Raw genomic sequence first — 12,384 nt, forward strand, 5'->3', positions numbered from 1 at the left:
AGCTAGCTTCATCTGGCTAGTGAGGCTTGATTGGACCGGTTTGTGTTGTGAAGCTAGCCACAATAAGGATTAGGCATAAATAGTGGAATTTGTGGTTTGCCTTTAAAATAAAAGTACCTCTTTGAAAGTGATGCAGAAGGTTACAATTGGTGGAATCATGCCATATTTAGACTAGATCATGTTAAACAAGGTTGGAATGTGAAGCAATGAAATGGGGTATCAGTCTATTCGGTGACATCCACAGAACACAACTGTGAAGAGTTTACGCAAATACTAGCGTTGTAGCTCCTATCACGGGACTGTGACTGTGAAATCACCTCCCGTCAGCCTATTGTGTGTAATGACATTCATATTGCACTGTACAGCTTTACCGAAGGATTGGGGATCAATGAAATGGGGTATCAGTCTACTCAATACTAAAGATATTTTTTCCCAACGTCCTCCTCAGAGTTATCAAACTCCAAAACATCCACGCAGTATTGTTTTTCCTCGGGAATAGTGTTCAACACACATCGGTTGAAAATAAATGTGGCTCAATTCAGTTGTTTCAGAGTCCCGCAATAAGAGCAATGACGCTAATGTTCTCTGGGTGTCACTGAGTAGACTGATACCCAACCATGTCATTGATCCACAATCCATAGGTAAGGCTGTACAGTAAAATAAGTACACCCCCAATGCAATTCTAAAGTATAATACATCCAGTGTGATTTCAACAGATTTTTGTCAAATGAACAAATTATTGTATTTGTTGATTTTATACAACAACATTCCAACCTTGTTAAGCATGATCTATTCAATTATGGCATAATTCTACTATTTGTATTCATTTGCATCACTGTCAATTAAATACTTTTATTTAAGGCTAAACGCAAAGTCCACTATTGTGGCTAATCCTTATTGTCTTATAAATGAGGGTTATTTTAGATGATGACACCTAGCTATATAGTTAATCAGTGTGTAATAGCTATGTAAAAAATGTATGAACGCGTTAAATTATTATGTGACGTGCAGTCATATTCAGGTCCTGATTATTTAACACTAATAAGCTTGTTGACCAGTGTTATTTGACGTGTATCTATTTGACACGCATATTTTTGTCACACAGACGCAAACAGCGTTCCATATAAATCCTGGTTGAGAATGAAATGACTGAACAACGAAACAGCACAGCAAGTAAGTGAAAGAAATTGGTTTTGATTATGTTTTACTGGTAATGGGGACATACGTAAATGTCAACAAAATAACTTTTTGGTCAGTGTGGTGTGTGTGTGTGTGTAACCTTTATTGAACTAGGCAAGTCAGTTAACAACAAATTCTTATTTACAATGACGGCCAACCCCAGCCAACGCTGGGCCAATTGTGCGCCGCCCTATGGGACTCCCAAACACGGCCGGATGTGAAACAGCCTGGATTCGAACCAGGGACTTTAGTGACGCCTCTTGCACTGAAATGCAGTGCCTTAGCCCGCTGCGTCCATGTGTGTGTGTTAACTATTTAACTGTACCAGAATGCTTAAAAGGACGGTAAAATTTTAAATATCGGTTATCGGTATTGTTTTTTTTGGCAGGGAAAATATTGGATATTGGTATCGGCCAAAAATGTCATATCGGTGCATCACTAGTAGTAACCCAAAAAGTGTTATACAAATCAAAATATATTTTAGATTCTTCAAAGCAGCCACCCTTTATGACAGCTTTGCACATGCTTGGCATTCTCTCAACCAGGTTCATGAGGTAATCACCTGGAATGCATTTCAATTAACAGGTGTGCCTTGTTAAAAGTTAAATAGTGGGGACTTCGGGGGCTCCTACAGATGTTGCACACTGGGAGGCACTGGCAGTGGTGATGCAGCTGTCAGGAGTGGTTCCAGCGGGGGTCCAGCAGAGGCGACGGCGTCGATGGTCTCATCCATGGCAGCCATCTCCTGTGCCCTGTGTTCTGAAGGCTGCCCGACGCTCTTTCTCCTCTGCCTCAGCCCTCTCCTTCTCACCCCTCTCTTGCCACTTGCGTGTGTATTCCTCCCCGGTGCTGGTGGAAGGCACAGTGCTGCTGGTTCCAGGAGAGGCAGTGCTGGGACCTGGTAGGGACCGAGACGGCATTAAACGGGACCCTTCAATGGCTGAAGGGTCAAAAGGGAAGAGGCCACACTTCTTGAACCCTTCCACCACATAGCGCATGTCCTTGCAGCGCTGGTATGGGTAGCAGAATACTCTGGCAAATTCTGATTTGTTTACCATGTTGGAGTGGTTAAAATGGCTAAGGTCTCCAGCTACCTTGGAGAACTCAGCCTTTAAAGGGCCAAAGTATGTCACGTCCAGCGGCTGCAGGACATGGGTGCAGTGTGGTGGAAGACAAAGAAGTATAACCCCTTCCCTTAGTGCCGCCCGCGAGCACCTCGAGGTCCATGTGGCTCTTGTGTCCATCAAAGAGAAGGAGAGGGTGCACCACTGTGCTGAAACCACTTCCTGAACAGGTTCCCGTCAATGTAACCACTGTTTGACCGCACATACAAGGCTTGGGGGGGCCTCCCAGTGTATAGTGGCCACCGGGGAAACACTTGGGGTAGATGATAAACGGGGGAACGTCCTCCCCAGCTGCGTTGAAGCAGGCCAGCACTGTGATGTGTTCCTTGGTCCCCATAGCCTGCTGGTACGTGTGTTTTGCACCCCGGGGAGCCAGCACTTTGTGCCTGCTCTGGTTGCTACGGAACCCAGACTCACTGCAGTTATAGATTTGTCTGGGTTTCTCCCTCAACCCACTCTCCTTTAAGTGCTTCTCATAAAAAGTGAAGAAGGTGTCCATTGTCGGATGTGTGGCACACTGAGCTCTCCCCCTGTCTAGGGTGTCCAGCCTCCTTATGCTCAGGTTCTTGTGCCTCCTCCTGAACATTTCCCACCACCTCTTCCTCAGTGGTGGGATTGTTTCCCCCTGGGTGTCGAAACCTACAATATAATAGAATATGAAATTGTCCATCCAGGATGAAAAAGTTAATTTGGCATCACCACACACATCCATATTTACATCACAAACATTGAGAACAGTCAGTCCAGCATTCTACATACATAGACACATAGAACACTAAATACCTGCGTATTTCGTCAGCGTATTTCATCAGCCTCTGTCTGGTGAAGGGGAACCCATGGCTGGCGCAGTTGATACAGTACTGCACCAGAGAATTGTCATCTTCTTGTGCAAGCAATGTGGGTACACTACTATTTTAAGTGCATATGAAAACTGATCATAAAATGTTTTAATATATATATATATTTTTTTTTTACATATACATGTTCCTAAGACCTTTTTCACTTGGAAATAAGTATTAATAACTAAATAGAACAATAACCATGTAAAGTCAGAGCAGACCTGAATGCCCTTTAAAACAGTATCTTAGTTACTGTATACATTAAAAAATAAATACAACTTTCAGTCTTCTTCGTAAGTTAGTAAACAAAATAGGCCTTCTGGTCATACAAGAAAAAAACTAATAAATTGAGATACCTGAGTATTCCGAAAAATAGTCACCTGATGCTTTAAATTCCCATGTACCGAATAATTATATAGCGATTATTACGTTATGGACAAAAGAGCGATATTAATTTTTCAAATGGCAGCCAAGCATCGATCATCATGTCAATAGAATAAGACCCTCGTATTTATTGGAAAGGAGCATCAAGCTCATCACCTTGCACTTTCACCAACCTGTGAAGTTCATAACTTATTGCATCAGTAGCCTAATAAATTGTATGCTTTCCGTGCTTATAGACAACTGCCATAACTATGCTTGCCCTATGGATAATATCATGCTGTTGAAGATGACGAATTCCCCTCTTTACCGGTTACTCCGTGCAAACCTTTACACTCAAAAAAAACCAACATGAACTCTGACATCGTGGCATCTGCTTACTCATCAACTCCAGGTCTGACGCCATTGAGAAAATGGTAGGCGTGAACACCATGGTTATCGAAGGCTTGAAAAAGACTGGAGTTTGCATGTGGTGAAATCAAGGATGTTAAAATGAGTGGCAAAAGTTGAAAAAAGTGTGGAAAAGAATAACAATGTCTACCATAGACATCTCACTGATCTGGAACAATACACAAGAAGATGGAACCTGAGACTCTACTGCGTGGAGAATGAGGATGTGCGAGGAGAAGAACAAAGTTGGCGATACCATCGACGTTGTGCATCGCCTCTGCAAGATGCAACAGCAAACGATTCAAGACCAAGGGGTATCACCCTCTTCACTGCCAGATTCTACAGGGATGCTGTCTGGAAAGCTGCTAGGAAGAACGCCTTCCTCCAGAGCCTTGGTATGCGTTTTGCTGAGCATCTCAGCCCGGAGAACATAGAAAGAAGGAACAAGTTGTGGCCAACGATCAAGAAAGCACAAAATGAGGCAAAGGCCGCTTACTTTGTCGGAGGACGAGGCTCATCAACGGTTCAGAAATCCATATTCCTCCCTAAAATCTCACCAGAAGAACAGATTGATGGTTTCGGCCATGGTATTCTCATTTTCCTTGTATTGATTAACGTTACCTAACAAGCAAAAGGTATTTGTGCACTACGTCATCACGCACCGACTTTTATCCTCAAGTGAATTTGATGGAAACATCTCTGGTGGGAAAATGCGCCGATTTTATTTATACTCGCATGAAAATCTGTTGCCAATTGGATGGAAACCTAGCTACTGACGAGCGAACTCTGAATATCTAAAGTAAAAACCCATTACGGCGGTACTTACTATTGTTAATCAGATCTCCGGTCTCCTCTGTCAATGTGACAGTGATCTCCCCCTTCCTTCTTCACTCCATGAACTGCAGTAACGTTAGCCTCTTTTATGGCAACATCCTCGTCTTTAATTCTGAACGCGTCTTCCTCTTCTTTCACTGTAACAGCCTCGCCCTCTACTTCTTTTTTCACTGTGACATCAACCTCTTCCTTCTCTTCTTTCACGACAATGTTCAGCCACAGAGGCTCTTTCTCCGTCCAGCAGACCTCTTTTTTTTGCAGGGGAAGAGTAGTTTAGTGAGCTCATGGTCGGGGATAATAGCTAGCTAAATTAGTACTAACAACAAAGTATGACATTAAATGGGGTAACAAGTAGATACAACAGCAGTGTGTTTAAAACACTGTGATTAATATAACGTTACACCAAAACAACCGACAGTAAAGCGCTGGAGTGTTTCAGCTATATATTGGCTATCAACCTACCGAGGTAGTCGACTAACGTTAGCTGTTGTTGTTGAAGAAGCATCTGGTCCCGTCCACTAGAATATACGTCACATTAGCAGCATCGCCCGAAAGACGCACATCGCCATCTGCTGACTGGAATGGGTAACGCAGTTGAGAAGTTTATTTTATTTCCAGACAAATGCTGTGTTCGAATACTCATACTAACCGTACTATTTGTGACGTTAATTGAGTATAGTATGCTTATTGGTCATAGTATATATATTAGTTAGTATGCCAAAAGTTATATCGGCTATCTACTCCGATTTCAGAGCGTGGAATAATATATCTACTAGCGCTCAACACCCGTTGAATATGGCCGGTGTCGTAAACATCGGCAAAAAAAGCGTAATTAAATTGTTGCCAGCAGCACAATTACATTCACCAACGCTCTTGATAACATGAAAACTGCCTAACCAGCTCTGCTAGGACGAGTAAAATGGTCAGTGGTCTCATTTGTGTCTGGAAGGAGCTAGCAAGCTAGCCAACGTTAGCTTGGGTGCTTGACTGCAGTTGTAAGGTCAGAATGTTCAAATCAACCCTAAACGTCCCAAGCGTCCAGTGTGCTTTGAGAGCAAAACGCTCAGAATTTACAAACACACAATCCGACAATGCTCAGAATTTAGGAGCGCACTCCACATTGAATTTAAGAACACACCCGAAGTCGTAAAATGTCTAACTAGTCATTTGTTACGTTAACTAGCTAGCAAGAGGTTGCATAGCAACAGCATCAACTTCCGGTAGCTTGGCGACGAGCTAGTACACTCAACTGAAAGCATACTGTTCGTTTACAGTATACTAAAATGAACTAATCGTATGTTTGTATGGGTATTCGAACACAGCTGTAAAGTGTAGTTTTCATTTATTTAATAAAATCTGAAGTAAAATTTAGAAATCTCACCTTGACACTGTGGCACGGTATAGGCAGCTATTGGTTCGAAGGTTGAACTCGTATTTTGAAGGGACAGGAAGGGTTGGCTGTCTAATGACAGGCATTCCACATTTAACTTCACCGAGAGGTGAAAATCAAAGAGAATTCGGTCAAAAACAATACTGCTTTCAGAAAGTATTCACACCTCGTGACTTTTTCCACATTTTGTTGTGTTACAACGTGTAATTAAAATGGATTTACACAAAATACTCTGTAATATCAAAGTGAATAAACATTTTTTTTATGGAAAATAAAACAGTAATATATCTTGATTAGATAAGTATTAATTCAACCCCCTGAGACAATAAATGTTAGAATCAACTTTGGCAGGGATTAGTCTTTCTGGGTAAGTCTCTAAGAGCTTTGCTCACCTGTATTTATTTATTTATTTCATTTTATTTCACCTTTATTTAACCAGGGAGGCCAGTTGAGAACTGCAACCTGGCCAAGATAAAGCAAAGCAGTGCAACAAAAACAACAACACAGAGTTACACATAAACAAACATACAATCAATAACACAATAGAAAAGAAAAATAGAAACATCTATGTAGTGTGTGCAAATGTAGAAGAGTAGGGAGGTAGGTAATAAATAGGCTATAGGGGTGAAATAATTACTATTTAGCATTAACACTGGAGTGATAGATGTGCAGATGATGATGTGCAAGTAGAGATACTGGGGTGCAAAAGAGCAAGAGGGTAAGTAATAATATGGGGAATCATAAAACACGGGACGAGATGTTAAAACTGTCCATTGTGCCAATAGATGGTATGCACTCACATGAGATTTGCCGTGATGTTGACAGAGTGGCATGGGCGGTTTATTTCTTAGACTGGGTTAAGATGTCAATTTTGGGACACATCCTCTGTCACGTTCCTGACCTGTTTTCTGTTATTTTTGTATGTGTTTAGTTGGTCAGGGTGTGAGTTGGGGTGGGCATTCTATGTTTTGTGTTTCTATGTTTAGGTCATTTGTAATTAGCCGTATATGGTTCTCAATCAGGGACAGGTGTTTTACGTTTCCTCTGATTGAGAACCATATAAAGGTAGGCTGTTCACACTGTTTGTTTGTGGGTGATTGTCTTCTGTGTCTGTGTATGTTGCACCACACGGGACTGTTTCGGTTTGTTCGTTCGTTTGTTGTAGTCTGTACCTGTTCGTGCGTTCTTCGTCATTTTGTAAGTTCTCATAGTTCAGGTCTGTCTACGTTCGTTTTGTTATTTTGTAATCATTTCAAGTGTTCTTCGTGTTTCGTCTTTTCTTTAATAAACGTAATTATGGATTCAACATATGCTGCGCTTTGGTCTTCTTCCGAAGAGGAGGAGGACAACCGTTACATCATCAGTAGTGTGCCTTCGAATCAGTGGGTGTTTCGGCCTTTAATCACTAAACACCCTCATCAAAGGTGGCCAGCTAAAGGGTGATCAAGCCTTAGCTTGTGTCCCATGCCCAATTAAGATTTCCCACGGGACTATGCAAGGCAGGGGCGTCCTCTTCCCTGAGCCCGCCCTACAGCTGACCGCATACCTCATATGCCCTCCTCAAGTTGGAGGGATCTGAATTGGGTTCTCAGGTGGGGGTGGGGGGTCATGAAGTTATAGCCCAGCAAGGGTCCTTCCGTTTGATCCAGATCCACTGGCTGCCTCTTTCAGCTGCTTGAGAAACTGCTCTGGTGGTCTGCCGCAGAGACAGTCCATGGATTCCAAGTTCTTTCAGCAACCTGATGGTGGAAGAAGCCACGAATCCTCTGCATCCCACTTCAACTAGCCAGACTTTTGCATTCCAGCCACGCTGAGTTGCGTCTGCTGCCAACTCTGTGTAACGCAGTTTCTTACGCTCGTAGGCCTCTTCAACAGAGTTTTCCCACGGGACTGTGAGCTCTATGATGTACACAGCCTTTCGTGAAGGGGACCAGAGTACCATGTCTGGCCTAAGGTTGGTAGAAGCAATCTCAGGTGGAAAAATTAGTTGCTGGCCAATATCGACAAGCATCTTCCAGTCCCGGGCCATGGCTAGGTGTCCAGTTTCTGGCTTCGTAGGAGGATGCTTGGGCCTTTTCTGTCCCTCCCAGATGAATGTTGTTGTTTTGACGGGATTGCTTGTTTTTGGAGGTAATGAATTGGTTGCACTCCTCTTCGTCTCAAGTGCTGCAGCCAGGCTCTTGCGGACCTGATTGTGCCTCCAGGTGTAGCGGCCTTGTGAGAGGCTGGTCTTGCAACCTGTCATTATATGCCTGAGAGTCGCTGGAGCTGGGCAGAGGGGGCAGGTCGAGTCCTCGCCATACCATTGATGTAGGTTTTTTGGTGATGGAAGCACATCATAAACAGCTCTCATGATGAAGCTGATGTTGCTTGCCTCCATTTGCCAAAGCTAACTCCAGTTGATCTTTCTCCTCTCCAGGCCTTCCCACCGCGTCCATTGCCCTTGTTTAGCAAGAGAGACAGCCTTTGCACTTCTTGCAGTCTCCTCCTGTCTGCGCACCTCCTCGACCACCAGCTTCCTGCGTTCAGATGTTGTTGCCTTATGGAACGTTGGTTTGCTTGCTGCCAGGCCAAAGCCTCCTCTTCCATGCTGGATATTCCCCACAATGTCTTGGTGTCTCAGGGCTGATGTTGCTTGCTGCACAGCCTTGGATGATGTCCATTTCCGTCCAGTTTGTAGGGGAGGTGCAGCCTTGCTAATGGTCTGGTCTTTGGAGTCCTTCAATGTCATCTGAAGTCTTACTTTAGAGCACTTGTACTCCTCTGTTAGACTTGTAAGAGGTAATTCAAGGACCCCTTTGCCATAGAGGCCGATGAGGTAGTTGGGTGTGGGGAGGCCGATGAGGAGGCCGAGGCCGATGAGGTAGTTGGGTGTGGGGATGAGGTAGTTGGGTGTGGGGATGAGGTAGTTGGGTGTGCTATTTACAGATTGGCTGTGTACAGGTACAGTGATCGGTAAGCTGCTCTGACAGCTGATGATTAAAGTTAGAGAGGGAGATATAAGACTCCACCTTCAGAGATTTTTGAAATTCTTTCCAGCAGAGAACTGGGAGGAAAGGCGGCCAAAGTAAGTGTTGGCTTTGGGGATGACCAGTGCAATATACCTGCTGGAGCGCATGCTACTGGTGGGTGTTGCTATGGTGACCAGTGAGCTGAGATAAGGCGGGGCTTTACCTAGCAAAGACTTATAGATGACCTGGAGCCAGTGGGTTTGGCGACGGATATGTAGTGAGGGCCAGTCAACGAGAGCATACAGGTCGCAGGGGTGGGTAGTATATGGGGCTTTGGTGACAAAACGGATGGCACTGTGATAGACTACATCCAGTTTGTTGAGTGTTGGGGACTATTTTGTAAATTACATCGCCTAAGTCAAGGATCGGTAGGATAGTCAGTTTTACAAGGGTATGTTTGGCAGCATGAGTGAAGGAGGCTTTGTTGCGAAATAGGAAGCCGATTCTAGATTTAATTTTGGATTGGAGATGTGAGTCTGGAAGGAGAGTTTACAGTCTAACCAGACACCTAGGTATTTGTAGTTGTCCACATATTCTAGGTCAGAACCTTCCAGAGTAGTGGTGCTAGTCGGGCGGGAGGGTGCGAGCAGCAATCGGTTGAAGAGCATGTCCTTAGTTTTACTAGCATTTAAAAGCAGTTGGAGGCCACGGAAGGAGTGTTGTATGGTGTTGAAGCTCATTTGGAGGTTTGTTAGCACAGTGTCCAAAGAAGGGCCAGATGTATACAGAATGGTGTACAATATTGTATATAGAATTGTACAATATTTGCCTATTATTCTTTAAAAAATTCTTTAAGCTCTGTCAAGGTAGTTGTTGATCATTGCTAGACTGCCATTTTCAAATCTTGCCATAGATTTTCAAGCTGATTTAAGTCAAAACTGTAACTAGGTTACACAGGAACATTCAATGTTGTCTTGGGAAGAAACTCCAGTGTATATTTGGCCTTGTATTTTAACTAAGTGTCCTGCTGAAATGTGAATGTCTCCCAGTGTCTGTTGGAAAGCAGATTGAATGTCACGCCCTGACCTTAGAGAGCCTTTTTATTTCTCTATTTGGTTAGGTCAGGGTGTGATTTGGGTGGGCATTCTAGTTTGTATATTTCTTTGTTGCCCGGTATGGTTCCCAATCAGAGGCAGCTGTCATTCGTTGTCTCTGATTGGGATCATACTTAGGCAGCCCTTTTTCCCACCTTCAGTTGTGGGATCTTGTTTTTGCACAGTTGCTGTACAGCCCTGCAGAACTTTACGTTCGTTTTATATTTTGTTGTTTTGTCAGTGTTTTAGTATTAAATTATCATGAACACTTTCCACGCTGCGCTTTGGTCTCATTCATCCATTGACGGAATTAACATTGAACCAAGTTTTCCTCTATGATTTTGCCTGTACTTAGCTCAATTCCATAACCATAACATGATGCAGCCACCACTATGCTTGAAAATATGAAGAGTGGTACTCAGTGATGTGTTGTGCTGGATATTACCCCCCCCCCCCCCCCCTCTTTGTATTCAGGACAAAAACAAATATTTCTTTGCCACATTTCTTGCACTATACATGTTTAGGAATATTTGTATTCAGCACAGGCTTCCTTCTTTTCACTCAGTCATGTATGTTAGTATTGTGGAGCAACAATGTTGTTGATCTGTCGTCAGTTATCTCCTATCACAGCCATTAAACTCTGTAACTGTTTTAAAATCCTAATTGGCCTCATGGAGAAATGTCCTTCCTAGTTAGGAAGGACGCCTGTATCTTTGTAGTGACTAGGTGTATTAATACACCATCCAAAGTGTAATTAATAACTGAACCATCCTCAAAGGGATATTCAATGTCTGCTTTTGTTTTTTTACCCATCTACCAATAGGTGCCCTTCTTTGCGAACCATTGGAAAACCTCCCTGGTCTTTATGGTTGAATCTGTGATTGAAATTCACTGCTCTACTGCGGGACTTTACAGACAATTGTATGTGTTGGGTACAGAGATGGGGTAGTCATTTAAAAATCATGTTAAACACTATTATTGCACACAGTGAGTCCATGCAACTTATGTGACTTAAGACTTGCAATAACAAAATGGTTGAATACTTCTTGACTCAAGACATTTCAACTCTTCATTTTGTATTAATTTGTAAACATTTCTAAAAACATAATTCCACTTTGACATTATGGGGTATTGTTTGTCATGGATCTACACACAATCTCAATTTCATCCAATTTTAATTCAGGCTGTAACACAACAAAATGTGGAAAAAGAAAAGGGGTGTAATAACTTTCTGAAGGCACTTTTGAGACAAGACAATTTTTCGGGTTGCTTGTAAAAAAGAAAGAAAAAATTGGGAAGTACATACCGGGCTGATGGCAGTAAATTATGATAGTTGCTCAGCGAAACTCCATATTTAGTGAGTAACAAATGTATTTTGACATTACGCTTTCAAATTTGTCTAATGTGAGAATTAATGGTTTCTAACTGGGCTTAGAGAGGAGACTCATCAAATTCATAGTCTCCTCCTCTGCCCAGATACTGGTTCAGACTAAACTCCACGGTGAAGAAAGTTTCTGATGAACTCTACAACAGAGTGGAGCAGAGACCAGGCTTTGTGGAATTCAGCTCCAACTACATCGATTCATCCAAGATCAATACTTTATAATAATTATGAAACGCTAACCTTGTACCTATGTTTGTCCTCTGTAGTTGCGTGCCTCACTTTGTTTGCTGAAAGCCATACTTTTTCAATAAACTTTAATCACAATCTGTGACTGCTCATTGCTGTAAAATGAAACTCAGCGCAAATGGGCATGTGACAATGGAATCCCAATATAGAAACAGTCGGTGGTTGTATTTGATTAACATGTATTGATAAAGTATGGATTTCAGCAAACAAAGAAAGACATGCAACTACAAAGGGCAAACATAGGTACAATGTTAGCGTTTCATAATATTTTTTAAAGTATTATCTTGGGCGAATCGATGTCGTCAGAGCTGAATTCCACTAAGCCTGATCTCAGCTCCACTACATTGGAGTTCATCAAAAACGTCCTTCACCAGTGAGTGTAATTTAGTCAGCTAGAACAACCCCAGAGCAAGTCCCTGTAGTCTCGTTAATTCTAAGGTAAATCAAATATCTTACAGGGACTTTCTCATATCCTCTTAGACAAAATGTTCCATCTCTGCTCACTGTTATATAAACTGACCACCTCTCTCAATACAATAGGCCGAGGATAAAATAGAAATGTATTATATCCA

The sequence above is a fragment of the Salvelinus namaycush genome, chromosome 36 (assembly GCF_016432855.1).
Source record: "Salvelinus namaycush isolate Seneca chromosome 36, SaNama_1.0, whole genome shotgun sequence".
Lineage (NCBI taxonomy): Eukaryota > Metazoa > Chordata > Actinopteri > Salmoniformes > Salmonidae > Salvelinus > Salvelinus namaycush.